The following is a 26,968-nucleotide window of genomic DNA, read 5'->3' on the forward strand; positions in this document are numbered from 1 at the left end:
AGAGTGTCAGAGAGTGATTGAGAGTGTCTGAAAGTGTCAGTGAGTGTCTGAGTGTGTCAGAGAGTGTCTGAGAGTGTCAGAGAGTGATTGAGAGTGTCAGAGAGTGTCAGAGAGTGATAGTGAGTGATAGAGAGTGTCTGAGAGTGTCAGAGAGTGTCTGAGTGTGTCAGAGAGTGATTGAGAGTGTCTGAAAGTGTCAGAGAGTATCAGAGAGTGATTGAGTGTCTGAAAGTGTCAGAGAGTGTCAGAGAGTGTCTGAGAGTGTCAGAGAGTGATTGAGAGTGTCTGAAAGTGTCAGAGATTGTCAGAGAGTGTCAGAGAGTGATTGAGAGTGTCTGAAAGTGTCAGAGAGTGTCAAAGAGTGATTGAGAGTGTCAGAGAGTGATAGAGAGTTTCAGAGAGTGTCAGAAAGTGTCAGAGTGTGATAGAGTGTGTCTGAGAGCGTCTGAGAGTGTCAGACAGTGTCCGAGAGTGTCAGAGACTGCTAGATAGTGCCAGAGAGTGATTGAGAGTGTCTGAGAGTGTCTGAGAGAGTCAGAGAGTGATAGAAAGTGTCAGAGAGAGATAGAGAGTGTCTGAGAGTGTCAGAGAGTGATACAGTGTGTCAGAGACTGATAGAGAGTGTCAGAGAATGTCAGAGAGTGTCAGAGAGTGATTGAGAGTGATTGAGAGTGTCAGAAAGTGTCAGAGAGTGTCTGAGAGTGTCTGAGAGTGTCTGAGAGTGTCAGAGAGTGGCAGAGAGTGTCTGAGTGTGTCAGAGAGTGTCTGAGAGTGTCAGAGAGTGATTGAGAGGGTCTGAAAGTGTCAGAGAGTGTCAGAGAGTGTCTGAGAGTGTCTGAGAGAGTCAGAGAGTGTCAGCGAGTGATAGAGAGTGTCAGAGAGTGTCAGAGAGTGTCAGAGAGTGTCTGAGAGTGTCAGAGAGTGATTGAGAGTGTCTGAGAGTGTCAGAGAGTGATACAGTGTGTCAGAGACTGATAGAGAGCGTCAGAGAATGTCAGAGAGTGTCAGAGAGTGTCAGAGAGGGATAGAGAGTGATAGAGAGTGTCAGAGATTGTCAGAGGGTGTCAGAGTGTGATAGAGAGCGATTGAGAGTGTCTGAGAGTGTCAGAGAGTGATACAGTGTGTCAGAGACTGATAGAGAGTGTCAGAGAATGTCAGAGAGTGTCAGAGAGTGTCAGAGAGGGATAGAGAGTGATAGAGAGTGTCAGAGATTGTCAGAGGGTGTCAGAGTGTGATAGAGAGTGATAGCGAGTGTCTGAGAGTGTCAGAGAGTGTCTGAGTGTGTCAGAGAGTGTCTGAGTGTGTCAGAGAGTCTCTGAGAGTGTCAGAGAGTGATTGAGAGTGTCAGAAAGTGTCAGAGAGTGATAGATAGTGATAGAGAGTGTCTGAGAGTGTCAGAGAGTGTCTGAGTGTGTCAGTGAGTGTCTGAGAGTGTCAGAGAGTGATTGAGAGTGTCAGAGAGTGTCAGAGAGTGATCGAGAGTGATAGAGAGTGTCTGAGAGTGTCAGAGAGTGTCTGAGTGTGTGAGAGAGTGTCTGAAAGTGTCAGAGAGTGTCAGAGAGTGTCAGAGAGTGATTGAGAGTGTCTGAAAGTGACAGAGAGTGTCAGAGAGTGATAGAGAGTGTCTGAGAGTGTCAGAGAGAGTCAGAGAGTGATAGAGAGTGTCTGAGAGTGTCTGAGAGTGTCAGAGATTGTCAGAGTGTGCCAGAGAGTGTCAGAGAGAGACAGAGAGTGTCAGAGAGTGTCAGAGAGTGTCTGAGTGTGTCAGAGAGTGTCAGAGAGTGATAGAGTGATAGAGAGTGTCTGAGAGTGTCAGAGAGTGTCTGAGTGTGTCAGAGAGTGATTGAGAGTGTCTGAAAGTGTCAGAGAGTGTCAGAGAGTGATTGAGTGTCTGAAAGTGTCAGAGAGTTTCAGAGAGTGATAGAGAGTGTCAGAGAGTGTCTGAGTGTGTCAGAGAGTGTCTGAGAGTGTCAGAGAGTGATTGAGAGTGTCTGAAAGTGTCAGAGAGTGTCTGAGTGTGTCAGAGAGTGTCTGAGAGTGTCAGAGAGTGATTGAGAGTGTCAGAGAGTGTCAGAGAGTGATAGTGAGTGATACAGAGTGTCTGAGAGTGTCAGAGAGTGTCTGAGTGTGTCAGAGAGTGATTGAGAGTGTCTGAAAGTGTCAGAGAGTGTCTGAGTGTGTCAGAGAGTGTCTGAAAGTGTCAGAGAGTGTCAGAGAGTGTCAGAGAGTGTCAGAGAGTGATTGAGAGTGTCTGAAAGTGTCAGAGATTGTCAGAGAGTGTCAAAGAGTGATTGAGAGTGTCAGAGAGTGATAGAGAGTATCAGAGAGTGTCAGAAAGTGTCAGAGAGTGATAGAGTGTGTCTGAGAGCGTCTGAGAGTGTCAGACAGTGTCCGAGAACGTCAGAGACTGATAGATAGTGCCAGAGAGTGATTGAGAGTGTCTGAGAGTGTCTGAGAGAGTCAGAGAGTGATAGAAAGTGTCAGAGAGAGATAGAGAGTGTCTGAGAGTGTCAGAGAGTGATACAGTGTGTCAGAGACTGATAGAGAGTGTCAGAGAATATCAGAGAGTGTCAGAGAGTGATTGAGAGTGTCAGAAAGTGTCAGAGAGTGTCTGAGAGTGTCTGAGAGTGTCAGAGAGTGTCAGAGAGTGTCAGAGAGTGTCTGAGTGTGTCAGAGAGTGTCTGAGAGTGTCAGAGAGTGATTGAGAGTGTCTGAAAGTGTCAGAGAGTGTCAGAGAGTGTCTGAGAGTGTCTGAGAGAGTCAGAGAGTGTCAGCGAGTGATAGAGAGTGTCAGAGAGTGTCAGAGAGTGTCAGAGAGTGTCTGAGAGTGTCAGAGAGTGATTGAGAGTGTCAGAGAGTGTCAGAGAGTGTCAGAGAGTGTCTGAGAGTGCCAGAGAGTGATTGAGAGTGTCAGAGAGTGTCAGAGAGTGATCGAGAGTGATAGAGAGCGTCTGAGAGTGTAAGAGAGTGTCTGAGTGTGTCAGAGAGTGCTTGAGAGTGTCTGAAAGTGTCAGAGAGTGTCTGAGTGTGTCAGAGATTGATTGAGAGTGTCTGATAGTGTCAGTGAGTGTCAGAGAGTGTCTGAGTGTGTCTGAAAGTGTCAGAGAGTGTCAGAGAGTGATCGAGAGTGATAGAGAGTGTCTGAGAGTGTCAGAGAGTGTCTGAGTGTGTCAGAGAGTGATTGAGAGTGTCTGAAAGTGTCAGAGAGTGTCTGAGTGTGTCAGAGATTGATTGAGAGTGTCTGATAGTGTCAGAGAGTGTCAGAGAGTGATTGAGAGTGTCTGAAAGTGTCAGAGAGTGTCAGAGAGTGTCAGAGAGTGTCAGAGAGTGATAGTGAGTGTCAGAGAGTGTCTGAGTGTGTCTGAAAGTGTCAGAGAGTGTCAGAGAGTGATCGAGAGTGATAGAGAGTGTCTGAGAGTGTCAGAGAGTGTCTGAGTGTGTCAGAGAGTGTTTGAGAGTGTCTGAAAGTGTCAGAGAGTGTCTGAGTGTGTCAGAGAGTGATTGAGAGTGTCTGAAAGTGTCAGAGAGTGTCAGAGAGTGATTGAGAGTGTCTGAAAGTGTCAGAGAGTGTCAGAGAGTGTCAGAGAGTGTCAGAGAGTGATAGTGAGTGTCAGAGAGTGTCTGAGTGTGTCAGAGAGTGTCTGAGAGTGTCAGAGAGTGATTGAGAGTGTCTGAAAGTGTCAGAGAGTGTCAGAGAGTGTCAGAGAGTGATTGAGAGTGTCTGAAAGTGTCAGAGAGTGTCAGAGAGTGATAGAGAGTGTCTGAGAGTGTCAGAGAGAGTCAGAGAGTGTCAAAGAGTGATTGAGAGTGTCAGAGAGTGATAGAGAGAGTCAGAGAGTGTCAGAAAGTGTCAGAGAGTGATAGAGAGTGTCTGAGAGCGTCTGAGAGTGTCAGACAGTGTCAGAGAGTGTCAGAGACTGATAGATAGTGCCAGAGAGTGATTGAGTGTGTCTGAGAGTGTCTGAGAGAGTCAGAGAGTGATAGAGAGTGTCAGAGAGAGATAGAGAGTGTCTGAGAATGTCAGAGAGTGATACAGTGTGTCAGAGACTGATAGAGAGTGTCAGAGAATTTCAGAGAGTGTCAGAGAGTGTCAGAGAGGGATAGAGAGTGATAGAGAGTGTCAGACATTGTCAGAGGGTGTCAGAGTGTGATAGAGAGTGATAGAGAGTGTCAGAGAATGTCAGAGAGTGTCAGAGAGTGTCAGAGAGTGATAGAGAGTGTCTGAGAGTGTCTGAGAGTGTCAGAGAGTGATAGAGAGTGTCTGAGAGTGTCTGAGAGTGTCAGAGAGTGTCAGAGTGTCTGAGAGTGTCAGAGAGTGTCAGCGAGTGATAGAGAGTGTCTGAGAGTGCAGAGAGTGTCAGAGAGTGTCAGAGTGTCTGAGAGTGTCAGAGAGTGTCAGCGAGTGATAGAGAGTGTCTGAGAGTGCAGAGAGTGTCAGAGAGTGTCAGAGTGTCTGAGAGTGTCAGAGAGTGTCAGCGAGTGATAGAGAGTGTCAGAGAGTGTCAGAGAGTGTCAGAGAGTGTCTGAGAGTGTCAGATAGTGATTGAGAGTGTCAGAGAGTGTCAGAGAGTGATCGAGAGTGATAGAGAGTGTCTGAGAGTGTCAGAGAGTGTCTGAGTGTGTCAGAGAGTGATTGAGAGTGTCTGAAAGTGTCAGAGAGTGTCTGAGTGTGTCAGAGAGTGATTGAGAGTGTCTGAAAGTGTCAGAGAGTGTCAGAGAGTGATTGAGAGTGTCTGAAAGTGTCAGAGAGTGTCAGAGAGTGTCAGAGAGTGATAGTGAGTGTCAGAGAGTGATAGTGAGTGTCAGAGAGTGTCTGAGTGTGTCAGAGAGTGATTGAGAGTGTCAGAAAGTGTCAGAGAGTGTCAGAGAGTGTCAGAGAGTGATCGAGAGTGATAGAGAGTGTCTGAGAGTGTCAGAGAGTGTCTGAGTGTGTCAGAGAGTGATTGAGAGTGTCTGAAAGTGTCAGAGAGTGTCTGAGTGTGTCAGAGAGTGATTGAGAGTGTCAGAGAGTGTCAGCGAGTGATAGAGAGTGTCTGAGAGTGCAGAGAGTGTCAGAGAGTGTCAGAGTGTCTGAGAGTGTCAGAGAGTGTCAGCGAGTGATAGAGAGTGTCAGAGAGTGTCAGAGAGTGTCAGAGAGTGTCTGAGAGTGTCAGATAGTGATTGAGAGTGTCAGAGAGTGTCAGAGAGTGATCGAGAGTGATAGAGAGTGTCTGAGAGTGTCAGAGAGTGTCTGAGTGTGTCAGAGAGTGATTGAGAGTGTCTGAAAGTGTCAGAGAGTGTCTGAGTGTGTCAGAGAGTGATTGAGAGTGTCTGAAAGTGTCAGAGAGTGTCAGAGAGTGATTGAGAGTGTCTGAAAGTGTCAGAGAGTGTCAGAGAGTGTCAGAGAGTGATAGTGAGTGTCAGAGAGTGATAGTGAGTGTCAGAGAGTGTCTGAGTGTGTCAGAGAGTGATTGAGAGTGTCAGAAAGTGTCAGAGAGTGTCAGAGAGTGTCAGAGAGTGATCGAGAGTGATAGAGAGTGTCTGAGAGTGTCAGAGAGTGTCTGAGTGTGTCAGAGAGTGATTGAGAGTGTCTGAAAGTGTCAGAGAGTGTCTGAGTGTGTCAGAGAGTGATTGAGAGTGTCTGAAAGTGTCAGAGAGTGTCAGAGAGTGATTGAGAGTGTCTGAAAGTGTCAGAGAGTGTCAGAGAGTGTCAGAGAGTGTCAGAGAGTGATAGTGAGTGTCAGAGAGTGTCTGAGTGTGTCAGAGAGTGTCTGAGAGTGTCAGAGAGTGATTGAGAGTGTCTGAAAGTGTCAGAGAGTGTCAGAGAGTGTCAGAGAGTGTCAGAGAGTGATTGAGAGTGTCTGAAAGTGTCAGAGAGTGTCAGAGAGTGATAGAGAGTGTCTGAGAGTGTCAGAGAGAGTCAGAGAGTGTCAAAGAGTGATTGAGAGTGTCAGAGAGTGATAGAGAGAGTCAGAGAGTGTCGGAAAGTGTCAAAGAGTGATAGAGAGTGTCTGAGAGCTTCTGAGAGTGTCAGACAGTGTCAGATAGTGTCAGAGACTGATAGATAGTGCCAGAGAGTGATTGAGAGTGTCTGAGAGTGTCTGAGAGAGTCAGAGAGTGATATAGAGTGTCAGAGAGAGATAGAGAGTGTCTGAGAGTGTCAGAGAGTGATACAGTGTGTCAGAGACTGATAGAGAGTGTCAGAGAATTTCAGAGAGTGTCAGAGAGTGTCAGAGAGGGATAGAGAGTGATAGAGAGTGTCAGACATTGTCAGAGGGTGTCAGAGTGTGATTGAGAGTGATAGAGAGTGTCAGAGAGTGTCAGAGAGTGTCACAGAGTGTCAGAGAGTGATAGAGAGTGTCTGAGAGTGTCAGAGAGTGTCAGAGAGTGATAGAGAGTGTCTGAGAGTGTCAGAGAGTAATAGAGAGTGATCGAGAGTGTCTGAGAGTGTCTGAGAGTGTCTGAGATTGTCAGAGTGTGTCAGAGAGTGATAGAGAGTTGTAGAGAGTGTCAGAGAGTTTCAGAGAGTGTCATATAATGTCAGAGTGTGTCAGAGAGTGTCAGAGAGGGATAGAGAGTGATAGAGAGTGTCAGAGATTGTCAGAGGGTGTCAGAGAGTGTCAGAGAGTGATGGAGAGTGTCTGAGTGTGTCAGAGAGTGTCAGAGAGTGATAGAGAGTGTCTGAGAGTGTCAGAGAGTAATAGAGAGTGATAGAGAGTGTCTGAGAGTGTCTGAGAGTGTCAGAGATTGTCAGAGTGTGTCAGAGAGTGATAGAGAGTGATAGAGAGTGATAGAGAGTGTCAGAGAGTGTCAAAGAGTGATAGAGAGTGTCTGAGAGTGTCAGAGAGTGTCAAAGAGTGATAGAGAGTGTCTGAGAGTGTCAGAGAGTGTCAGAGAGTGATAGAGAGTGTCTGAGAGTGTCAGAGTGTGTCAAAGAGTGATAGAGAGTGATAGAGAGTGTCTGAGAGTGTCTGAGAGTGTCTGAGTGTGTCAGAGAGTGTCTGAGAGTGTCAGAGAGTGTCTGAGAGTGTATGAGTGTGTCAGAGAGTGTCTGAGTGTGTCAGAGAGTGTCTGAGAGTGTCAGAGAGTGATTAAGATTGTCTGAAAGTGTCAGAGAGTGTCAGAGAGTGATGGAGAGTGTCAGAGAGTGATTGAGAATGTCAGATTGAGAGTGTTCATAGATCATAGAACATACAGCACAGAACAGGCCCTTCGGCCCACAATGTTGTGCCGATCCTTTGTCCTCTGTCAAGGACAATTTAATCTATACCCCATCATTCTCCTTTATCCATATACCTATCCAAAAGCCTTTTGAAAGTCCCTAAAGTTTCTGACTCAACAACTTCCCCGGGCAAGGCATTCCATGCCTCGACCACTCTCTGGGTAAAGAACCTTCCCCTGACATCCCCCTTATATCTCCCACCCTTCACCTTAAATTTATGACCCCTTGTAACGCTTTGCTCCACCCGGGGAAAAAGTTTCTGACTGTCTACCCTATCTATTCCCCTGATCATCTTATAAACCTCTATCATGTCACCCCTCATCCTTCTCCTTTCTAATGAGAAGAGGCCTAGAATGTTCAGCCTTTCCTCGTAAGACTTATTCTCCATTCCAGGCAACATCCTGGTAAATCTCCTCTGCACCCTCTCCAAGGCTTCCACATCCTTCCTAAAATGAGGCGACCAGAACTGCACACAGTACTCCAAATGAGGCCTTACCAAGGTCCTGTACAGCTGCATCATCACCTCACGGCTCTTAAATTCAATCCCTCTGCTAATGAACGCTATCAGAGACTGATAGAGAGTGTCAGAGAATGTCAGAGACTGTCACAGAGTGTCACAGAGTGTCAGAGAGGGATAGAGAGAGATAGAGAGTGTCAGAGATTGTCAGACGGTGTCAGAGAGTGTCAGAGAGTGATAGAGAGTGTCTGAGAGTGTCAGAGAGTGTCAGAGTGTGATTGAGAGTCATTGAGAATGTCTGAGAGCGTCTGAGAGAGTCAGAGAGTGATTCAGAGTGTCAGAGCTTGTCAGAGAGTGTGATATAGAGTGTCTGAGAGTGATTGAGGGTGTCTAACAGTGTCAAAGAGTGATAGAGAGTGTCTGAGAATGTCAGAGAGTGATAGACAGTGTCAGAGAGTGTCAGAGAGTGACCGAGTGTGATAGAGAGTGTCAGAGAGTGTCAGAGAGTGTCAGAGCATGTCAGAGAGTGATGGACAGAGTCAGAGAGTGTCAGAGAGTGATTGGGAGTGTCTGCGAGTGTCAGAGAGTGATTGAGAGTGTCTGAGAGTGTTACAGAGTTTCAGAGAGTGAAAGAGAGTGTCAGGGAGTGTCAGAGCTTGTCAGAGAGTGACAGAGTCAGAGTGTGATAGGGATTGTCTGAGAGTGTTTGAGAGCGTCTGAAACTGATAGATAGTGTCAGAGCGTGATTGAGAGTGTCTGAGAGTGTCTGAGAGAGTCAGAGAGTGATAGAGAGTGTCAGAGAGAGATAGAGAGTGTCTGAGAGTGTCAGAGAGTGATACAGTGTGTCAGAGACTGATAGAGAGCGTCAGGGAATGTCAGAGAGTGTCACAGAGTGTCAGAGAGTGTCAGAGAATGATAGAGAGTGTCAGAGATTGTCAGAGGGTGTCAGAGAGTGTCAGAGAGTGATAGAGAGTCATTGAGAATGTCTGAGAGAGTCTGAGAGAGTCAGAGAGTGTGATATAGATTGTCTGAGAGTGATTGAGGGTGTCTAAGATTGTCAGAGAGTGATAGAGAGTGTCTGAGAACGTCAGAGAGAGATAGAGAGTGTCAGAGAGTGACCGAGTGTGATAGAGAGTGTCAGAGAGTGTCAGAGAGCATGTCAGAGAGTGTCAGAGCATGTCAGAGAGTGATAGACGGAGTCTGAGAGTGTCAGAGTGTGATTGAGAGTGTCTGAGAGTGTTAGAGAGTTTCAGAGAGTGTCAGAGAGTATCAGAGCTTGTCAGAGAGTGATAGAGAGAGTCAGAGAGTAACAGGGAGTGGCTGAGAGTGTCAGAGAGTGATTGAGAGTGTCTGAGAGTGTCAGAGAGTGTCAGAGAGTGATAGAGAGTATCTGAGAGCGTCTGAGAGTGTCAGAGATTGATAGAGAGCGTCAGAGAGAGATAGAGAGTGTCTGAGAGTGTCAGAGAGTGGTACAGTGTGTCAGAGAGTGATAGAGAGTGTCAGAGAATGTCAGAGACTGATAAAGAGTGTCAGAGAATGTCAGAGATTGTCACAGAGTGACAGAGAGTGTCAGAGAGGGATAGAGAGTGATAGAGAGTGTCAGAGATTGTCAGAGGCTGTCAGAGAGTGTCAGAGAGTGATAGAGAGTGTCTGAGAGAGTCAGAGAGTGTCAGAGAGTGTCAGAGAGTGATTGAGAGTCATTGAGAATGTCTGAGAGAGTCTGAGAGAGTCAGAGAGTGATTGAGAGTGTCAGAGCGTGTCAGAGAGTGTGATATAGATTGTCTGAGAGTGATTGAGGGTATCTAAGATTGTCAGAGAGTGATAGAGAGTGTCTGAGAACGTCAGAGAGAGATAGAGAGTGTCAGAGAGTGACCGAGTGTGATAGAGAGTGTCAGAGAGTGTCAGAGAGCATGTCAGAGAGTGTCAGAGCATGTCAGAGAGTGATAGACGGAGTCTGAGAGTGTCAGAGAGTGATTGAGAGTGTCTGAGAGTGTTAGAGAGTTTCAGAGAGTGTCAGAGAGTATCAGAGCTTGTCAGAGAGTGATACAGAGAGTCAGAGAGTAACAGGGAGTTGCTGAGAGTGTCAGAGAGTCATTGAGAGTGTCTGAGAGTGTCAGAGAGTGTCAGAGAGTGATAGAGAGTATCTGAGAGTGTCTGAGAGTGTCAGAGATTGATAGAGAGTGTCAGAGAGAGATAGAGAGTGTCAGAGAATGTCAGAGAGTGTCACAGAGTGACAGAGAGTGTCAGAGAGGGATAGAGAGTGATAGAGAGTGTCAGAGATTGTCAGAGGGTGTCAGACAGTGATAGAGACTGTCTGAGAGTGTTAGAGAGTGATAGAGAGTGATAGAGAGTGTCTGAGAGTGTCAGAGAGTGATAGAGAGTGTCTGAGAGTGTCAGAGAGTGATAGAGAGCGTCTGAGAGTGTCTCAGAGAGTCAGAGAGTGTCAGAGAGTGATAGAGAGTGTCTGAGAGTGTCAGAGAGTGATAGAGAGTGATAGAGAGTGTCTGAGCGTGTCAGAGAGTGTCTGAGTGCCTCAGAGCGTGTCAGAGAGTGATAGAGAGTGATAGAGAGTGTCAGAGAGTGATAGAGTGTGTCTGAGAGTGTCAGAGAGTGTCTGAGAGTGTCTCAGAGAGTCAGAGAGTGTCAGAGAGTGATAGAGAGTGATAGAGAGTGTCTGAGAGTGACAGAGAGTGTCTGGTGTGTCAGTGAGTGTCAGAGGGTGATAGCGTTTGTCTCAGTGTGTCTGAGAGTGTCAGAGAGTGATAGAGAGTGTCTGAGAGTGTCAGAGAGTGATGGAGAGTGTCTGAGAGTGTCTCAGAGAGTCACAGAGTGTCAGAGAGTGATAGAGAGAGATAGATAGTGTCTGAGAGTGTCAGAGAGTGATAGAGAGTGTCTGAGAGTGTCAGAGAGTGTCAGAGAGTGTCAGAGAGTGTCTGAGAATGTCTCAGCGAGTCACAGAGTGTCAGAGAGTGTCAGAGAGTGATAGTGAGCGATGGAGAGTGATAGAGAGTGTCTGAGAGTGTCAGTGAGTGTCAGAGAGTGATAGAGTGTGTCTGAGACTGTCAGAGTGTGTCAGAGTGTGTCAGAATGTGTCAGAGATTGATAGAGAGCGTCAGAGAGTGTCATAGAGTGATCGAGAGTGTCAGAGAGTGTCTGAGAGTGTCAGAGAGTGTCATAGTGTGATAGAGAGTGTCTGAGAGTGTCAGAGAGTGTATGAGTGTGTCAGAGAGTGTCACAGAGTGATAGAGAGTGATAGAGAGTTTCAGAGAGCGTCATAGAGTGATAGAGAGTGTCAGAGAGCGTCATAGAGTGATAGAGAGTGTCTGAGCGTGTCAGAGAGCGTCTGAGAGTGTCTGAGAGTGATAGAGAGTGTCAGAGAGAGTCAGAGAGTGTCAGAGAGTGTCAGAGAGTGTCTGAGTGTGTCAGAGTGTGTCAGAGCGTGTCAGAGAGTGATAGAGAGTGATAGAGAGTGTCAGAGAGTTTCAGAGAGTGACAGAGAGTGTCTGAGGGTGTCAGAGAGTGTCTGAGTGTGTCAGAGAGTGTCAGAGAGTGATGGAGAGTGATAGAGAGTGTCAGAGAGCGTCATAGAGTGATAGAGAGTGTCAGAGAGCGTCATAGAGTGATAGAGAGTGGTAGAGAGTGTCAGAGAGCGTCATAGAGTGATAGAGAGTGTCTGAGCGTGTCAGAGAGCGTCTGAGAGTGTCTGAGAGTGATAGAGAGTGTCAGAGAGAGTCAGAGAGTGTCTGAGAGTGTCAGAGAGTGTCTGAGTGTGTCAGAGTGTGTCAGAGCGTGTCAGAGAGTGATAGAGAGTGATAGAGAGTGTCAGAGAGTTTCAGAGGTGACAGAGAGTGTCTGAGGGTGTCAGAGAGTGTCTGAGTGTGTCAGAGAGTGTCAGAGAGTGATGGAGAGTGATAGAGAGTGTCAGAGAGCGTCATAGAGTGATAGAGAGTGTCAGAGAGCATCATAGAGTGATAGAGAGTGGTAGAGAGTGTCAGAGAAAGTCATAGAGTGTCAGAGAGTGATAGAGTGTGCAGAGAGTGATAGAGATTGATAGAGAGTGTGTGAGAGTGTCAGAGATTGTCTGAGTGTGTCAGAGAGTGTCAGAGAGTGATAGAGAGTGATAGAGAGTGATAGAGAGCGTCATAGAGTGATAGAGAGTGTCAGAGAGTGTCTGAGAGTGACAGAGAGTGATAGAGAGTGATAGAGAGTGTCAGAGAGAGTCAGAGAGAGTCAGAGAGTGATAGAGAGTGTCTGAGAGTGTCAGAGAGTGATAGAGAGTGTCTGAGAGTGTCAGAGATTGTCAGAGTGTGTCAGAGAATGTTAGTGAGTGTCAGAGAGTTTCAAAGAGTGTCAGATAGTGTCAGACAGTGATAGAGAGTGTCTGAGAGTGTCAGAGAGTGATAGAGAGTGATAGAGAGTGTCTGAGCGTATCAGAGAGTGTCTGAGTGTGTCAGAGAGTGTCAGAGAGGGATAGGGAGTGTCTGAGAGTGTCAGAGAGTGATAGGGAGTGTCTGAGAGTGTCAGAGAGTGATAGAGAGTGTCTGAGAGTCTCTCAGAGAGTCAGAGATTGTCAGAGAGTGATAGAGAGTGTCTGAGAGTGTCAGAGAGTGATAGAGAGTGATAGAGAGTGTCTGAGCGTGTCAGAGAGTGTCTGAGTGCGTCAGAGAGTGATAGAGAGCGATAGACAGTGTCTGAGAGTGTCAGAGAGTGACAGAGAGTGTCTGAGAGTGTCAGAGAGTGATAGAGAGTGATGGAGAGTGATAGAGAGTGTCTGAGAGTGTCTCAGAGAGTCAGAGAGTGTCAGAGAGTGATGGAGAGTGATAGAGAGTGTCTGAGAGTGTCAGTGAGTGTCAGAGAGTGATAGAGTGTGTCTCAGTGTGTCTGAGAGTGTCAGAGGGTGTCAGAATGTGTCAGAGAGTGAGAGACAGTGTCAGAAAGTGTCATAGAGTGATAGACAGTGTCAGAGAGTGTCAGAGAGTGTCTGAGAGTGTCAGAGAGATTCAGAGTATGTCAGACAGTGTCAGAGAGTGATAGAGAGTGTCTGAGAGTGACAGAGAGTGTCTGAGAGTGTCAGTGAGTGTCAGAGAGTGATAGAGAGTGTCTGAGAGTGTCCGAGAGTGTCAGAGATTGATAGAGAGTGTCTGAGAGTGTCAGATAGTGTCAGAGAGTGATAGAGAGTGTCTGAGAGTGTCAGAGACTGATAGAGATTGATAGAGAGAGTTTGAGAATGTCAGTGAGTGTCAGAGAGTGATAGAGAGTGTCTGAGACCGTCAGAGAGTGTCTGAGTGTGTCAGAGCGTGTCAGAGAGTGATAGAGAGTGATAGAGAGTGTCAGAGAGTGATAGAGAGTGATAGAGAGTGTCTGAGAGTGACAGAGAGTGTCTGAGAGTGTCAGTGAGTGTCAGAGAGTGATAGAGAGTGTCTGAGAGTGTCTGAGAGTGTCAGAGATTGTCAGAGTGTGTCAGAGAGTGATAGAGAGTGATAGAGAGTGTCTGAGAGTGTCAGTGAGTGTCAGAGAGTGATAGAGAGTGTCTGAGAGTGATAGAGTGTGTCTGAGAGTGTCTGAGAGTGTCAGAGATTGTCAGAGTGTGTCAGAGAGTGATAGAGAGTGATAGAGAGTGTCTGAGAGTGTCAGTGAGTGTCAGAGCGTGATAGAGAGTGTCTGAGAGTGTCAGAGAGTGTCAGAGAGTGATAGAGAGTGTCTGAGAGTGTCAGAGAGTGATAGACATTGATAGAGAGTGTCTGAGAATGTCAGTGAGTGTCAGAGAGTGATAGAGAGTGTCTGAGAGCTTCAGAGAGTGTCTGAGTGTGTCAGAGAGTGACTGAGAGTGTCAAAGAGTGATTGAGAGTGTCTGAAAGTGTCAGAGAGTGTCAGAGAGTGTCCGAGAGTGATAGAGAGTGTCTGAGAGTTTCAGAGATTGTCAGAAGTTATAGAGAGTGATAGAGAGTATCTGAGAGTGTCTGAGAGTGTCTGAGTGTGTCAGAGAGTGTCAGAGAGTGTCAGAGAGTGATAGAGAGTGTCAGAGAGTGTCAGAGAGTGATAGAGAGTGATAGAGAGTGTCTGAGAGTGTCAGAGAGTGTCTGAGTGTGTCAGAGAGTGTCTGAGAGAGTCAGAGAGTGATTGAGAGTGTCAGAGAGTGTCAGAGAGTGATAGAGAGTGATAGAGAGTATCTGAGAGTGTCTGAGAGTGTCAGAGAATGTCAGAGAGTGATAGAGAGTGTCTGAGAGTGTCAGAGAGTATCAGAGAGTTATAGAGAGTGATAGAGAGTATCTGAGAGTGTCAGAGATTGTCAGAGTGTGATAGAGAGTGATAGAGAGTGTCAGAGAGTGTCAGAGAGTGTCAGAGAGTGATAGAGAGTGTCACAGAGTGTCAGAGAGTGTCAGAGAGTAATAGAGAGTGTCTGAGAGTGTCAGAGAGTAATAGAGATTGATAGAGAGTGTCTGAGAGTGTCTGAGAGTGTCAGAGATTGTCAGAGTGTGTCAGAGAGTGATAGAGAGTGCTAGAGAGTGTCAGAGAGTGTCAGAGAGTGACATAGAGTGATAGAGAGTGTCTGAGAGTGTCAGAGAGTGTCTGAGTGTGTCAGAGATGGTCTGAGTGTGTCAGAGAGTGTCAGAGAGTGATTGAGAGTGTCAGAGAGTGTCAGAGATTGATAGAGAGTGATAGAGAGTGTCTGAGAGTGTCAGAGAGTGTCTGAGTGAGTCAGAGAGTGTCTGAGAGTGATTGACAGTGTCTGAAAGTGTCAGAGAGTGTCAGAGAGTGTCAGAGAGTGTCTGAGAGTGTCAGAGAGTGACATTGAGTGATAGAGAGTGTCCGAGAGTGTCAGAGAGTGTCTGAGTGTGTCAGAGAGGGTCTGAGTGTGTCAGAGAGTGTCAGAGAGTGATTGAGAGTGTCAGAGAGTGTCAGAGAGTGATAGAGAGTGATAGAGAGTGTCTGAGAGTGTCAGAGAGTGTCAGAGAGTGTCAGAGAGTGATTGAGAGTGTCAGAGAGTGATTGAGAGTGTCTGAAAGTGTCAGAGTGTCAGAGAGTGTCAGAGAGTGTCTGAGAGTGTCAGAGAGTGTCTGAGAGTGTCAGAGAGTGTCAGAGAGTGATAGAGAGTGTCTGAGAGTGTCCGAGAGTGTCTGAGTGTGTCAGAGAGTGTCTGAGAGTGTCAGAGAGTGATTGAGAGTGTCAGAGAGTGTCAGAGAGTGATAGAGAGTGATAGAGAGTGTCTGAGAGTGTCAGAGAGTGTCTGAGTGTGTCAGAGAGTGATTGAGAGTGTCTGAAAGTGTCAGAGAGTGTCAGAGAGTGATTGAGAGTGTCTGAAAGTGTCAGAGAGTGTCAGAGAGTGATAGAGAGTGTCAGAGAGTGTCTGAGTGTGTCAGAGAGTGTCTGATGATTGAGAGTGTCTGAAAGTGTCAGAGAGTGTCAGAGAGTGATAGAGAGTGTCAGAGAGTGTCTGAGTGTGTCAGAGAGTGTCTGAGAGTGTCAGAGAGTGATTGAGAGTGTCTGAAAGTGTCAGAGAGTGTCAGAGAGTGATTGAGAGTGTCTGAAAGTGTCAGAGAGTGTCAGAGAGTGATAGAGAGTGTCTGAGAGTGTCAGAGAGTGTCAGAGAGTGTCAAAGAGTGATTGAGAGTGTCAGAGAGTGATAGAGAGTGTCAGAGAGTGTCAGAAAGTGTTAGAGAGTGATAGAGAGTGTCTGAGAGCGTCTGAGAGTGTCAGACATTGTCAGAAAGTGTCAGAGACTGATAGATAGTGCCAGAGAGTGATTGAGAGTGTCTGAGATTGTCTGAGCGAGTCAGAGAGTGATAGAGAGTGTCAGAGAGAGATAGAGAGTGTCTGAGAGTGATACAGTGTGTCAGAGACTGATAGAGAGTGTCAGAGAATGTCAGAAAGTCTCAGAGAGTGTCAGAGAGGGATAGAGAGTGATAGAGAGTGTCTGAGAGTGTCCGAGAGTGTCTGAGTGTGTCAGAGAGTGTCTGAGAGTGTCAGAGAGTGATTGAGAGTGTCAGAGAGTGTCAGAGAGTGATAGAGAGTGATAGAGAGTGTCTGAGAGTGTCAGAGAGTGTCTGAGTGTGTCAGAGAGTGATTGAGAGTGTCAGAGAGTGTCAGAGAGTGATAGAGAGTGATAGAGAGTGTCTGAGAGTGTCAGAGAGTGTCTGAGTGTGTCAGAGAGTGATTGAGAGTGTCTGAAAGTGTCAGAGAGTGTCAGAGAGTGATTGAGAGTGTCTGAAAGTGTCAGAGAGTGTCAGAGAGTGATAGAGAGTGTCAGAGAGTGTCTGAGTGTGTCAGAGAGTGTCTGATGATTGAGAGTGTCTGAAAGTGTCAGAGAGTGTCAGAGAGTGATAGAGAGTGTCAGAGAGTGTCTGAGTGTGTCATAGAGTGTCTGAGGGTGTCAGAGAGTGATTGAGAGTGTCTGAAAGTGTCAGAGAGTGTCAGAGAGTGATTGAGAGTGTCTGAAAGTGTCAGAGAGTGTCAGAGAGTGATAGAGAGTGTCTGAGAGTGTCAGAGAGTGTCAGAGAGTGTCAAAGAGTGATTGAGAGTGTCAGAGAGTGATAGAGAGTGTCAGAGAGTGTCAGAAAGTGTTAGAGAGTGATAGAGAGTGTCTGAGAGCGTCTGAGAGTGTCAGACATTGTCAGAAAGTGTCAGAGACTGATAGATAGTGCCAGAGAGTGATTGAGAGTGTCTGAGAGTGTCTGAGCGAGTCAGAGAGTGATAGAGAGTGTCAGAGAGAGATAGAGAGTGTCTGAGAGTGATACAGTGTGTCAGAGACTGATAGAGAGTGTCAGAGAATGTCAGAGAGTCTCAGAGAGTGTCAGAGAGGGATAGAGAGTGATAGAGAGTGTCAGAGTTTGTCTGAGAGTGTCAGAGAGTGTCTGAGTGTGTCAGAGAGTGTCTGAGTGTGTCAGAGAGTGTCTGAAGAGTGTCAGAGAGTGATTGAGAGTGTCAGAGAGTGTCAGAGAGTGATAGAGAGTGATAGAGAGTGTCTGCGAGTGTCAGAGAGTGTCTGAGTGTGTCAGAGAGTGTCTGAGAGTGTCAGAGAGTGATTGAGAGTGTCTGAAAGTGCCAGAGAGTGTCAGAGAGTGTCAGAGAGTGTCTGAGAGTGTCAGAGAGTGTCAGAGAGTGATAGAGAGTGATAGAGAGTGTCTGAGAGTGTCAGAGAGTGTCAGAGAGTGATAGGCAGTGACAGAGAGTGTCTGAGAGTGTCAGAGTGTGTCAGAGTGTGATAGAGAGTGTCAGAGAGTATCTGAGAGTGTCAGAGAGTGTCAGAGTGTGATAGAGAGTGTCAGAGAGTGTCAGAGAGTGTCAGAGTGTCAGAGAGTGTCAGAGAGTGTCAGAGAGTGTCTGAGAGTGTCAGAGAGTGTCAGAGAGTGTCAGAGACTGATAGAGAGTGATAGAGAGTTTCAGAGAGTGTCAGAGAGTATCTGAGAGTGTCAGAGAGTGTCAGAGTGTGATAGACAGTGTCAGAGAGTGTCAGAGAGTGTCAGAGTGTCAGAGAGTGATATGGAGTGACAGAGAGTGTCTGAGAGTGTCAGAGTGTGTCAGAGAGTGCAAGAGAATGATAGAGAGAGCTAGAGAGTGTCAGCGAGCGTCATAGAGTGATAGAGAGGGTCAGTGGGCGATAGAGAGTGTCAGAGAGTGATAGAGAGTGTCAGAGAGTGTCAGAAAGTGTCAGAGAGTGATAGAGAGTGTCTGAGAGCGTCTGAGAGTGTCAGACATTGTCAGAAAGTGTCAGAGACTGATAGATAGTACCAGAGAGTGATTGAGAGTGTCTGAGAGTGTCTGAGCGAGTCAGAGAGTGATAGTGAGTGTCAGAGAGAGATAGAGAGTGTCTGAGAGTGTCGGAAAGTGTCAGAGACTGATAGAGAGTGTCAGAGAATGTCAGAGAGTGTCAGAGCGTGACAGAGAGGGATAGAGAGTGATAGAGAGTGTCAGAGATTGTCTGAGAGTGTCAGAGAGTGTCTGAGTGTGTCAGAGAGTGTCTGAGTGTGTCAGAGAGTGTCTGAGAGTGTCAGAGAGTGATTGAGAGTGTCAGAGAGTGTCAGAGAGTGATAGAGAGTGATAGATAGTGTCTGAGAGTGTCAGAGAGTGTCTGATTTTGTCAGAGAGTGTCTGAAAGTGTCAGAGAGTGATTGAGAGTGTCTGAAAGTGTCAGAGAGTGTCAGAGAGTGTCTGAGAGTGTCAGAGAGTGTCAGAGAGTGATAGAGAGTGATAGAGAGTGTCTGAGAGTGTCAGAGAGTGTCAGAGAGTGTCAGAGAGTGATAGGGAGTGACAGAGCGTGTCTGAGAGTGTCAGAGTGTGATAGAGAGTGTCAGAGAGTGTCAGAGAGTGTCAGCGTGTCAGAGAGTGATATGGAGTGACAGAGAGTGTCTGAGAGTGTCAGAGTGTGTCAGAGAGTGCAAGAGAATGATAGAGAGAGCTAGAAAGTGTCAGCGAGCGTCATAGAGTGATAGAGAGGGTCAGTGGGCGATAGAGAGTGTCAGAGAGTGATAGAGAGTGTCAGAGAGTGATAGAGATTGATAGAGATTGTCTGAGAGTGCCTGAGAGTGTCAGAGAGAGTCAGAGAGTGTTAGAGAGTGATAGAGACTGTCTGAGAGCGTCAGAGAGTGTCAGAGTGTGTCAGTGAGTGTCAGAGAGTGACAGAGAGTGATAGAGAGTGTCAGTGTGTGTCAGAGAGTGTCAGAGAGTGATAGAGAGTGTCAGAGAGTGATAGAGAGAGTCAGCGAGTATCTGAGAGTGATACAGAGTGTCAGAGAGTGTCAGAGAGTTTTAGAGAGTGATAGAGAGTTTCAGAGAGTGTCAGTGAATATCTGAAAATTCAGAGAGTGTCAGAGTGTGATGGAGAGTGTCTGAGAGTGTCAGAGAGTGACAGAGAGTGATAGGGAGTGACAGAGAGTGTCTGAGAGTGTCAGAGTGTGTCAGAGAGTGCAAGAGAGTGATAGAGAGAGCTAGAGAGTGTCTGAGAGTGTCAGAGAGTGTCAGAGTATGTGAGAGAGTGTCAGAGAGTGATAGAGAATGTCTGATAGTGTCTGAGAGTGACAGAGTGTGTCTGAGAGTGTCAGTGAGTGTCAGAGATTGTCAGACTGTGTCAGAGTGTGATATAGAGTGATAAAGAGTGATAGAGAGTGTCAGAGAGTGTCACAGATTGTCACAGAGTGAGAGAGTGTGTCTGAGTGTGTCTCAGAGAGTCAGAGAGTGTCAGAGAGTGTCAGAGAGTGATAGAGAGTGATAGAGAGTGATAGAGTGTCTGAGAGTGACAGAGAGTGTCTGAGAGTGTCAGAGGGTGATAGAGAGTGTCTGAGAGTGTCTCAGAGAGTCAGAGAGTGTCAGAGAGTGTCAGAGAGCGATAGAGAGTGATAGAGAGTGTCTGAGAGTGACAGAGAGTGTCTGAGAGTTTCTGAGAGCGTCAGTGACTTTCAGAGTGTATCAGTGAGTGATAGAGAGTGGTAGAGAGTGTCTGAGAGTGTCAGAGAGTGTCAGAGAGTGTCAGAGAGTGTAATAGAGTGATAGAGAGTGTCAGAGAGTGTCAGAGAGTGTCTGAGAGTGTCAGAGAGTGTCAGAGTATGTGAGAGAGTGACTGAGAGTGTCAGAGAGTGATTGAGAGTGTCTGAAAGTGTCAGAGAGTGTCAGAGAGTGTCAGAGAGTGATAGAGAGTTTCTGAGAGTGTCAGAGAGTGTCAGAAGTTATAGAGAGTGATAGAGAGTATCTGAGAGTGTCTGAGAGTGTCTGAGTGTGTCAGAGAGTGTCAGAGAGTGTCAGAGAGTGATAGAGAGTGTCTGAGAGTGTCAGAGAGTGTCTGAGAGTGTCAAAGAGTGATTGAGAGTGTCTGAAAGTGTCAGAGAGTGTCAGAGAGTGATAGAGAGTGTCTGAGAGTTTCAGAGCGTGTCAGAAGTTATAGAGAGTGATAGAGAGTATCTGAGAGTGTCTGAGAGTGTCTGAGTGTGTCAGAGAGTGTCAGAGAGTGTCAGAGAGTGAGAGAGAGTGTCAGAGAGTGTCAGAGAGTGATAGAGAGTGATAGAGAGTGTCTGAGAGTGTCAGAGAGTGTCTGAGTGTGTCAGAGAGTGTCTGAGAGAGTCAGAGAGTGATTGAGAGTGTCAGAGAGTGTCAGAGAGTGATAGAGAGTGATAGAGAGTATATGAGAGTGTCTGAGAGTGTCAGAGAATGTCGGAGAGTGATAGAGAGTGTCTGAGAGTTTCAGAGCGTGTCAGAAGTTATAGAGAGTGATAGAGAGTATCTGAGAGTGTCTGAGAGTGTCTGAGTGTGTCAGAGAGTGTCAGAGAGTGTCAGAGAGTGAGAGAGAGTGTCAGAGAGTGTCAGAGAGTGATAGAGAGTGATAGAGAGTGTCTGAGAGTGTCAGAGAGTGTCTGAGTGTGTCAGAGAGTGTCTGAGAGAGTCAGAGAGTGATTGAGAGTGTCAGAGAGTGTCAGAGAGTGATAGAGAGTGATAGAGAGTATATGAGAGTGTCTGAGAGTGTCAGAGAATGTCGGAGAGTGATAGAGAGTGTCTGAGAGTGTCAGAGAGTGTCAGAGAGTTATAGAGAGTGATAGAGAGTATCTGAGAGTGTCTGAGAGTGTCAGAGATTGTCAGAGTGTGTCAGAGTGTGATAGAGAGTGATAGAGAGTGTCAGAGAGGGTCAGAGAGTGTCAGAGAGTGATAGAGAGTGTCAGAGAGTGTCAGAGAGTAATAGAGAGTGTCTGAGAGTGTCAGAGAGTAATAGAGATTGATAGAGATTGTCTGAGAGTGTCTGAGAGTGTCAGAGATTGTCAGAGTGTGTCAGAGAGTGATAGAGAGTGCTAGAGAGTGTCAGAGAGTGTCAGAGAGTGTCAGAGAGTGATAGAGAGTGTCAGAGAGTGTCAGAGAGTGTCAGAGAGTAATAGAGAGTGTCTGAGAGTGTCAGAGATTGTCAGAGTGTGTCAGAGTGTGATAGAGAGTGATAGAGAGTGTCAGAGAGTGTCAGAGAGTGTCAGAGAGTGATAGAGAGTGTCAGAGAGAGTCAGAGAGTGTCAGAGAGTTATAGAGAGTGTCTGAGAGTGTCAGAGAGTAATAGAGATTGTCTGAGAGTGTCAGAGATTGTCAGAGAGTGTCAGAGAGTGATAGAGAGTGTCTGAGATTGTCAGAGAGTGTCAGAGAGTGACATAGAGTGATAGAGAGTGTCTGAGAGTGTCAGAGAGTGTCTGAGTGTGTCAGAGAGGGTCTGAGTGTGTCAGAGAGTGTCAGAGAGTGATTGAGAGTGTCAGAGAGTGTCAGAGAGTGATAGAGAGTGATAGAGAGTGTCTGAGAGTGTCAGAGAGTGTCTGAGTGTGTCAGAGAGTGTCTGAGAGTGTCAGAGAGTGATTGAGAGTGTCTGAAAGTGTCAGAGAGTGTCAGAGAGTGTCAGAGAGTGTCTGAGAGTGTCAGAGAGTGTCTGAGAGTGATAGAGAGTGTCTGAGAGTGTCTGAGAGTGTCTGAGTGTGTCAGAGAGTGTCTGAGAGTGTCAGAGAGTGATTGAGAGTGTCAGAGAGTGTCAGAGATTGATAGAGAGTGATAGAGAGTGACTGAGAGTGTCAGAGAGTGATAGAGAGTGATAGAGAGTGTCTGAGAGTGTCAGAGAGTGTCTGAGTGTGTCAGAGAGTGATTGAGAGTGACTTAAAGTGTCAGAGAGTGTCAGAGAGTGATAGTGTGTGTCAGAGAGTGTCTGAGTGTGTCAGAGAGTGTCTGATGATTGAGAGTGTCTGAAAGTGTCAGAGAGTGTCAGAGAGTGATAGAGAGTGTCTGAAAGTGTCAGAGAGTGTCAGAGAGTGTCAGAGAGTGATTGAGAGTGTCTGAAGTTGTCAGAGAGTGTCAGAGAGTGATAGAGAGTGTCTGAGAGTGTCAGAGAGTGTCAGAGAGTGTCAAAGAGTGATTGAGAGTGTCAGAGAGTGATAGAGAGTGTCTGAGAGCGTCTGAGAGTGTCAGACATTGTCAGAACGTGTCAGAGACTGATAGATAGTGCCAGAGAGTGATTGAGAGTGTCAGAGAGTGTCTGAGCGAGTCAGAGAGTGATAGAGAGTGTCAGAGAGAGATAGAGAGTGTCTGAGAGTGTCAGAGAGCGATACAGTGTGTCAGAGACTGATAGAGAGTGATAGAGAGTGTCTGAGGGTGTCAGAGAGTGTCTGAGTGTGTCAGAGAGTGATTGAGAGTGTCTTAAAGTGTCAGAGAGTGTCAGAGAGTGATAGAGAGTGTCAGAGAGTGTCTGAGTGTGTCAGAGAGTGATAGAGAGTGTCTGAAAGTGTCAGAGAGTGTCAGAGAGTGTCAGAGAGTGATTGAGAGTGTCTGAAAGTGTCAGAGAGTGTCAGAGAGTGATAGAAAGTGTCTGAGAGTGTCAGAGAGTGTCAGAGAGTGTCAAAGAGTGATTGAGAGTGTCAGAGAGTGATAGAGAGTGTCTGAGAGCGTCTGAGAGTGTCAGACATTGTCAGAAAGTGTCAGAGACTGATAGATAGTGCCAGAGAGTGATTGAGAGTGTCTGAGAGTGTCTGAGCGAGTCAGAGAGTGATAGAGAGTGTCAGAGAGAGATACAGTGTGTCAGAGACTGATAGAGTGTGTCAGAGAATGTCAGAGAGTGTCAGAGAGTGTCAGAGAGGGATAGAGAGTGATAGAGAGTGTCAGAGATTGTCTGAGAGTGTCAGAGATTGTCAGAGTGTGTCAGAGTGTGATATAGAGTGATAGAGAGTGTCAGAGAGTGTCAGAGAGTAATAGAGAGTGTCTGAGAGTGTCAGAGAGTAATAGAGATTGATAGAGATTGTCTGAGAGTGTCTGAGAGTGCCAGAGATTGTCAGAGTGTGTCAGAGAGTGATAGAGAGTGCGAGAGAGTGATTGAGAGTGTCAGAGAGTGATAGAGAGTGTCTGAGAGCGTCTGAGAGTGTCAGACATTGTCAGAGAGTGTCAGAGACTGATAGATAGTGCCAGAGAGTGATTGAGAGTGTCTGAGAGTGTCTGAGCGAGTCAGAGAGTGATAGAGAGTGTCAGAGAGAGATAGAGAGTGTCTGAGAGTGTCAGAGAGTGATACAGTGTGTCAGAGACTGATAGAGAGTGTCAGAGAATGTCAGAGAGTGTCAGAGAGTGTCAGAGAGGGATAGAGAGTGATAGAGAGTGTCAGAGATTGTCTGAGAGTGTCAGAGATTGTCAGAGTGTGTCAGAGTGTGATATAGAGTGATAAAGAGTGATAGAGAGTGTCAGAGAGTGTCACAGAGTGTCACAGAGTGAGAGAGTGTGTCTGAGTGTGTCTCAGAGAGTCAGAGAGTGTCAGAGAGTGTCAGAGAGTGATAGAGAGTGATAGATAGTGTCTGAGAGTGACAGAGAGTGTCTGAGAGTGTCAGAGGGTGATAGAGAGTGTCTGAGAGTGTCTCAGAGAGTCAGAGAGTGTCAGAGAGTGTCAGAGAGCGATAGAGAGTGATAGAGAGTGATAGAGAGTGTCTGAGAGTGACAGAGAGTGTCTGAGAGTTTCTGAGAGCGTCAGTGACGTTCAGAGTGTATCAGTAAGTGATAGAGAGTGGTAGAGAGAGTCTGAGAGTGTCAGAGAGTTTCAGAGAGTGTAATAGAGTGATAGAGAGTGTCAGAGAGTGTCAGAGAGTGTCTGAGAGTGTCAGAGAGTGTCAGAGTATGTGAGAGAGTGACTGAGAGTGTCAGAGAGTGATTGAGAGTGTCTGAAAGTGTCAGAGAGTGTCAGAGAGTGTCAGAGAGTGATAGAGAGTTTCTGAGAGTGTCAGAGAGTGTCAGAAGTTATAGAGAGTGATAGAGAGTATCTGAGAGTGTCTGAGAGTGTCTGAGTGTGTCAGAGAGTGTCAGAGAGTGTCAGAGAGTGTCAGAGAGTGATAGAGATTGTCTGAGAGTGTCAGAGAGTGTCTGAGAGTGTCAAAGAGTGATTGAGAGTGTCTGAAAGTGTCAGAGAGTGTCAGAGAGTGTCAGAGAGTGATAGAGAGTGTCTGAGAGTTTCAGAGAGTGTCAGAAGTTATAGAGAGTGATAGAGAGTATCTGAGAGTGTCTGAGAGTGTCTGAGTGTGTCAGAGAGTGTCAGAGAGTGTCAGAGAGTGATAGAGAGTGTCAGAGAGTGTCAGAGAGTGATAGAGAGTGTCTGAGAGTGTCAGAGAGTGTCTGAGTGTGTCAGAGAGTGTCTGAGAGAGTCAGAGAGTGATTGAGAGTGTCAGAGAGTGTCAGAGAGTGATAGAGAGTGATAGAGAGTATCTGAGAGTGTCTGAGAGTGTCAGAGAATGTCAGAGAGTGATAGAGAGTGTCTGAGAGTGTCAGAGAGTGTCAGAGAGTTATAGAGAGTGATAGAGAGTATCTGAGAGTGTCTGAGAGTGTCTGAGAGTGTCAGAGAGTGTCAGAGAGTGTCAGAGAGTGTCAGAGACTGATAGAGAGTGTCAGAGAGTGTCAGAGAGTGTCAGAGAGTAATAGAGAGTGTCTGAGAGTGTCAGAGAGTAATAGAGATTGATAGAGATTGTCTGAGAGTGTCTGAGAGTGTCAGAGATTGTCAGAGTGTGTCAGAGAGTGATAGAGAGTGCTAGAGAGTGTCAGAGAGTGTCAGAGAGTGTCAGAGAGTGATAGAGAGTGTCTGAGAGTGTCAGAGAGTGTCAGAGAGTGACATAGAGTGATAGAGAGTGTCTGAGAGTGTCAGAGAGTGTCTGAGTGTGTCAGAGAGGGTCTGAGTGTGTCAGAGAGTGTCAGAGAGTGATTGAGAGTGTCAGAGAGTGTCAGAGAGTGATAGAGAGTGATAGAGAGTGTCTGAGAGTGTCAGAGAGTGTCTGAGTGTGTCAGAGAGTGTCTGAGAGAGTCAGAGAGTGATTGAGAGTGTCAGAGAGTGTCAGAGAGTGATAGAGAGTGTCTGAGAGTGTCTGAGAGTGTCTGAGTGTGTCAGAGAGTGTCTGAGAGTGTCAGAGAGTGATTGAGAGTGTCAGAGAGTGTCAGAGATTGATAGAGAGTGATAGAGAGTGACTGAGAGTGTCAGACAGTGATAGAGAGTGATAGAGAGTGACTGAGAGTGTCAGAGAGTGATAGAGAGTGATAGAGAGTGTCTGAGAGTGTCAGAGAGTGTCTGAGAGTGTCAGAGAGTGATTGAGAGTGTCTGAGAGTGTCAGAGAGTGATTGAGAGTGTCAGAGAGTGTCAGAGATTGATAGAGAGTGATAGAGAGTGACTGAGAGTGTCAGAGAGTGTCAGAGTGTGATAGAGAGTGATAGAGAGTGTCAGAGAGTGTCAGAGAGTGTCAGAGAGTGATAGAGAGTGTCAGAGAGTGTCAGAGAGTAATAGAGAGTGTCTGAGAGTGTCAGAGAGTAATAGAGATTGATAGAGAATGTCTGAGAGTGTCTGAGAGTGTCAGAGATTGTCAGAGTGTGTCAGAGAGTGATAGAGAGTGCTAGAGAGTGTCAGAGAGTGTCAGAGAGTGATAGAGAGTGTCTGAGAGTGTCAGAGATTGTCAGAGAGTGACATAGAGTGATAGAGAGTGTCCGAGAGTGTCAGAGAGTGTCTGAGTGTGTCAGAGAGGGTCTGAGTGTGTCAGAGAGTGTCAGAGAGTGATTGAGAGTGTCAGAGAGTGTCAGAGAGTGATAGAGAGTGATAGAGAGTGTCTGAGAGTGTCAGAGAGTGTCTGAGTGTGTCAGAGAGTGTCTGAGTGTGTCAGAGAGTGTCTGAGAGAGTCAGAGAGTGATTGAGAGTGTCAGAGAGTGTCAGAGAGTGATAGAGAGTGATAGAGAGTGTCTGAGAGTGTCTGAGAGTGTCTGAGTGTGTCAGAGAGTGTCTGAGAGTGTCAGAGAGTGATTGAGTGTGTCAGAGAGTGTCAGAGATTGATAGAGAGTGATAGAGAGTGACTGAGAGTGTCAGAGAGTGATAGAGAGTGATAGAGAGTGTCTGAGAGTGTCAGAGAGTGTCTGAGAGTGTCAGAGAGTGATTGAGAGTGTCTGAGAGTGTCAGAGAGTGATTGAGAGTGTCAGAGAGTGTCAGAGATTGATAGAGAGTGATAGAGAGTGACTGAGAGTGTCAGAGAGTGATAGAGAGTGATAGAGAGTGTCTGAGAGTGTCAGAGAGTGTCTGAGTGTGTCGGAGAGTGATTGAGAGTGTCTGAAAGTGTCAGAGAGTGTCAGAGAGTGATTGAGAGTGTCTGAAAGTGTCAGAGAGTGTCAGAGAGTGATAGAGAGTGTCAGAGAGTGTCTGAGTGTGTCAGAGAGTGTCTGATGATTGAGAGTGTCTGAAAGTGTCAGAGAGTGTCAGAGAGTGATAGAGAGTGTCTGAAAGTGTCAGAGAGTGTCAGAGAGTGATTGAGAGTGTCTGAAAGTGTCAGAGAGTGTCAGAGAGTGATAGAGAGTGTCTGAGAGTGTCAGAGAGTGTCAGAGAGTGTCAAAGAGTGATTGAGAGTGTCAGAGAGTGATAGAGAGTGTCTGAGAGCGTCTGAGAGTGTCAGACATTGTCAGAAAGTGTCAGAGACTGATAGATAGTGCCAGAGAGTGATTGAGAGTGTCTGAGAGTGTCTGAGCGAGTCAGAGAGTGATAGAGAGTGTCAGAGAGAGATAGAGAGTGTCTGAGAGTGTCAGAGAGTGATGCAGTGTGTCAGAGACTGATAGAGAGTGTCAGAGAATGTCAGAGAGTGTCTGAGAGTGTCAGAGAGTGATTGAGAGTGTCTGAAAGTGTCAGAGAGTGTCAGAGAGTGTCAGAGAGTGATTGAGAGTGTCTGAGAGTGTCAGAGAGTGTCAGAGATTTTCAGAGAGTTCCAGAGAGCTTCAGAGACTGTCAGAGAGTGTCAGAAATTTTCACAGTGTGTCACAGAGTGTCAGAGAGTTTCGGAGAGTGTCAGAGAGTGTCAGAGAGGTTCAGAGAGTTTCTGAGTGTGTCAGAGAGTGTCAGAGACTTTCAGAGAGTGTCACAGAGAGTCAGAGAGTCTCAGAGAGTGTAAGAGAGTTTCAGAGAGTTTCTGAGAGTTTCTGAGAGTGTCAGAGAGTTTCAGAGGGTTTCTGAGTGTGTCAGAGCGTGTCAGAGATTGCCAGAGAGTTTCTGAGATTTTCTGAGACTTTCAGAGAGTGTCAAGAGTTTCAGCCAGTGTCACAGACTGTCAGAGAGCGTCAGAGAGATTGCAGAGAGTGTCAGAGAGTGTGGGAGAGGTTCAGAGAATTGTCAAAGAGTTTCAGAGAGTGTCAGAGATTGTCTGAGAGTTTCAGAGAGTGTCAAAGCGTTTCAGAGAGTGTCAGAGAGTTTCAGAGAGTGTCAGAGATTGCCAGAGAGTTTCTGAGATTTTCTGAGACTTTCAGAGTGTGTCAAGAGTTTCAGAGAGTGTCACAGACTGTCAGAGAATTTCAGAGCGCTTCAGAGAGTGTCAGAGAGTGTCACAGAG

This window comes from Heterodontus francisci, chromosome 28, assembly GCF_036365525.1.
Source record: "Heterodontus francisci isolate sHetFra1 chromosome 28, sHetFra1.hap1, whole genome shotgun sequence".
Classification (NCBI taxonomy): domain Eukaryota; kingdom Metazoa; phylum Chordata; class Chondrichthyes; order Heterodontiformes; family Heterodontidae; genus Heterodontus; species Heterodontus francisci.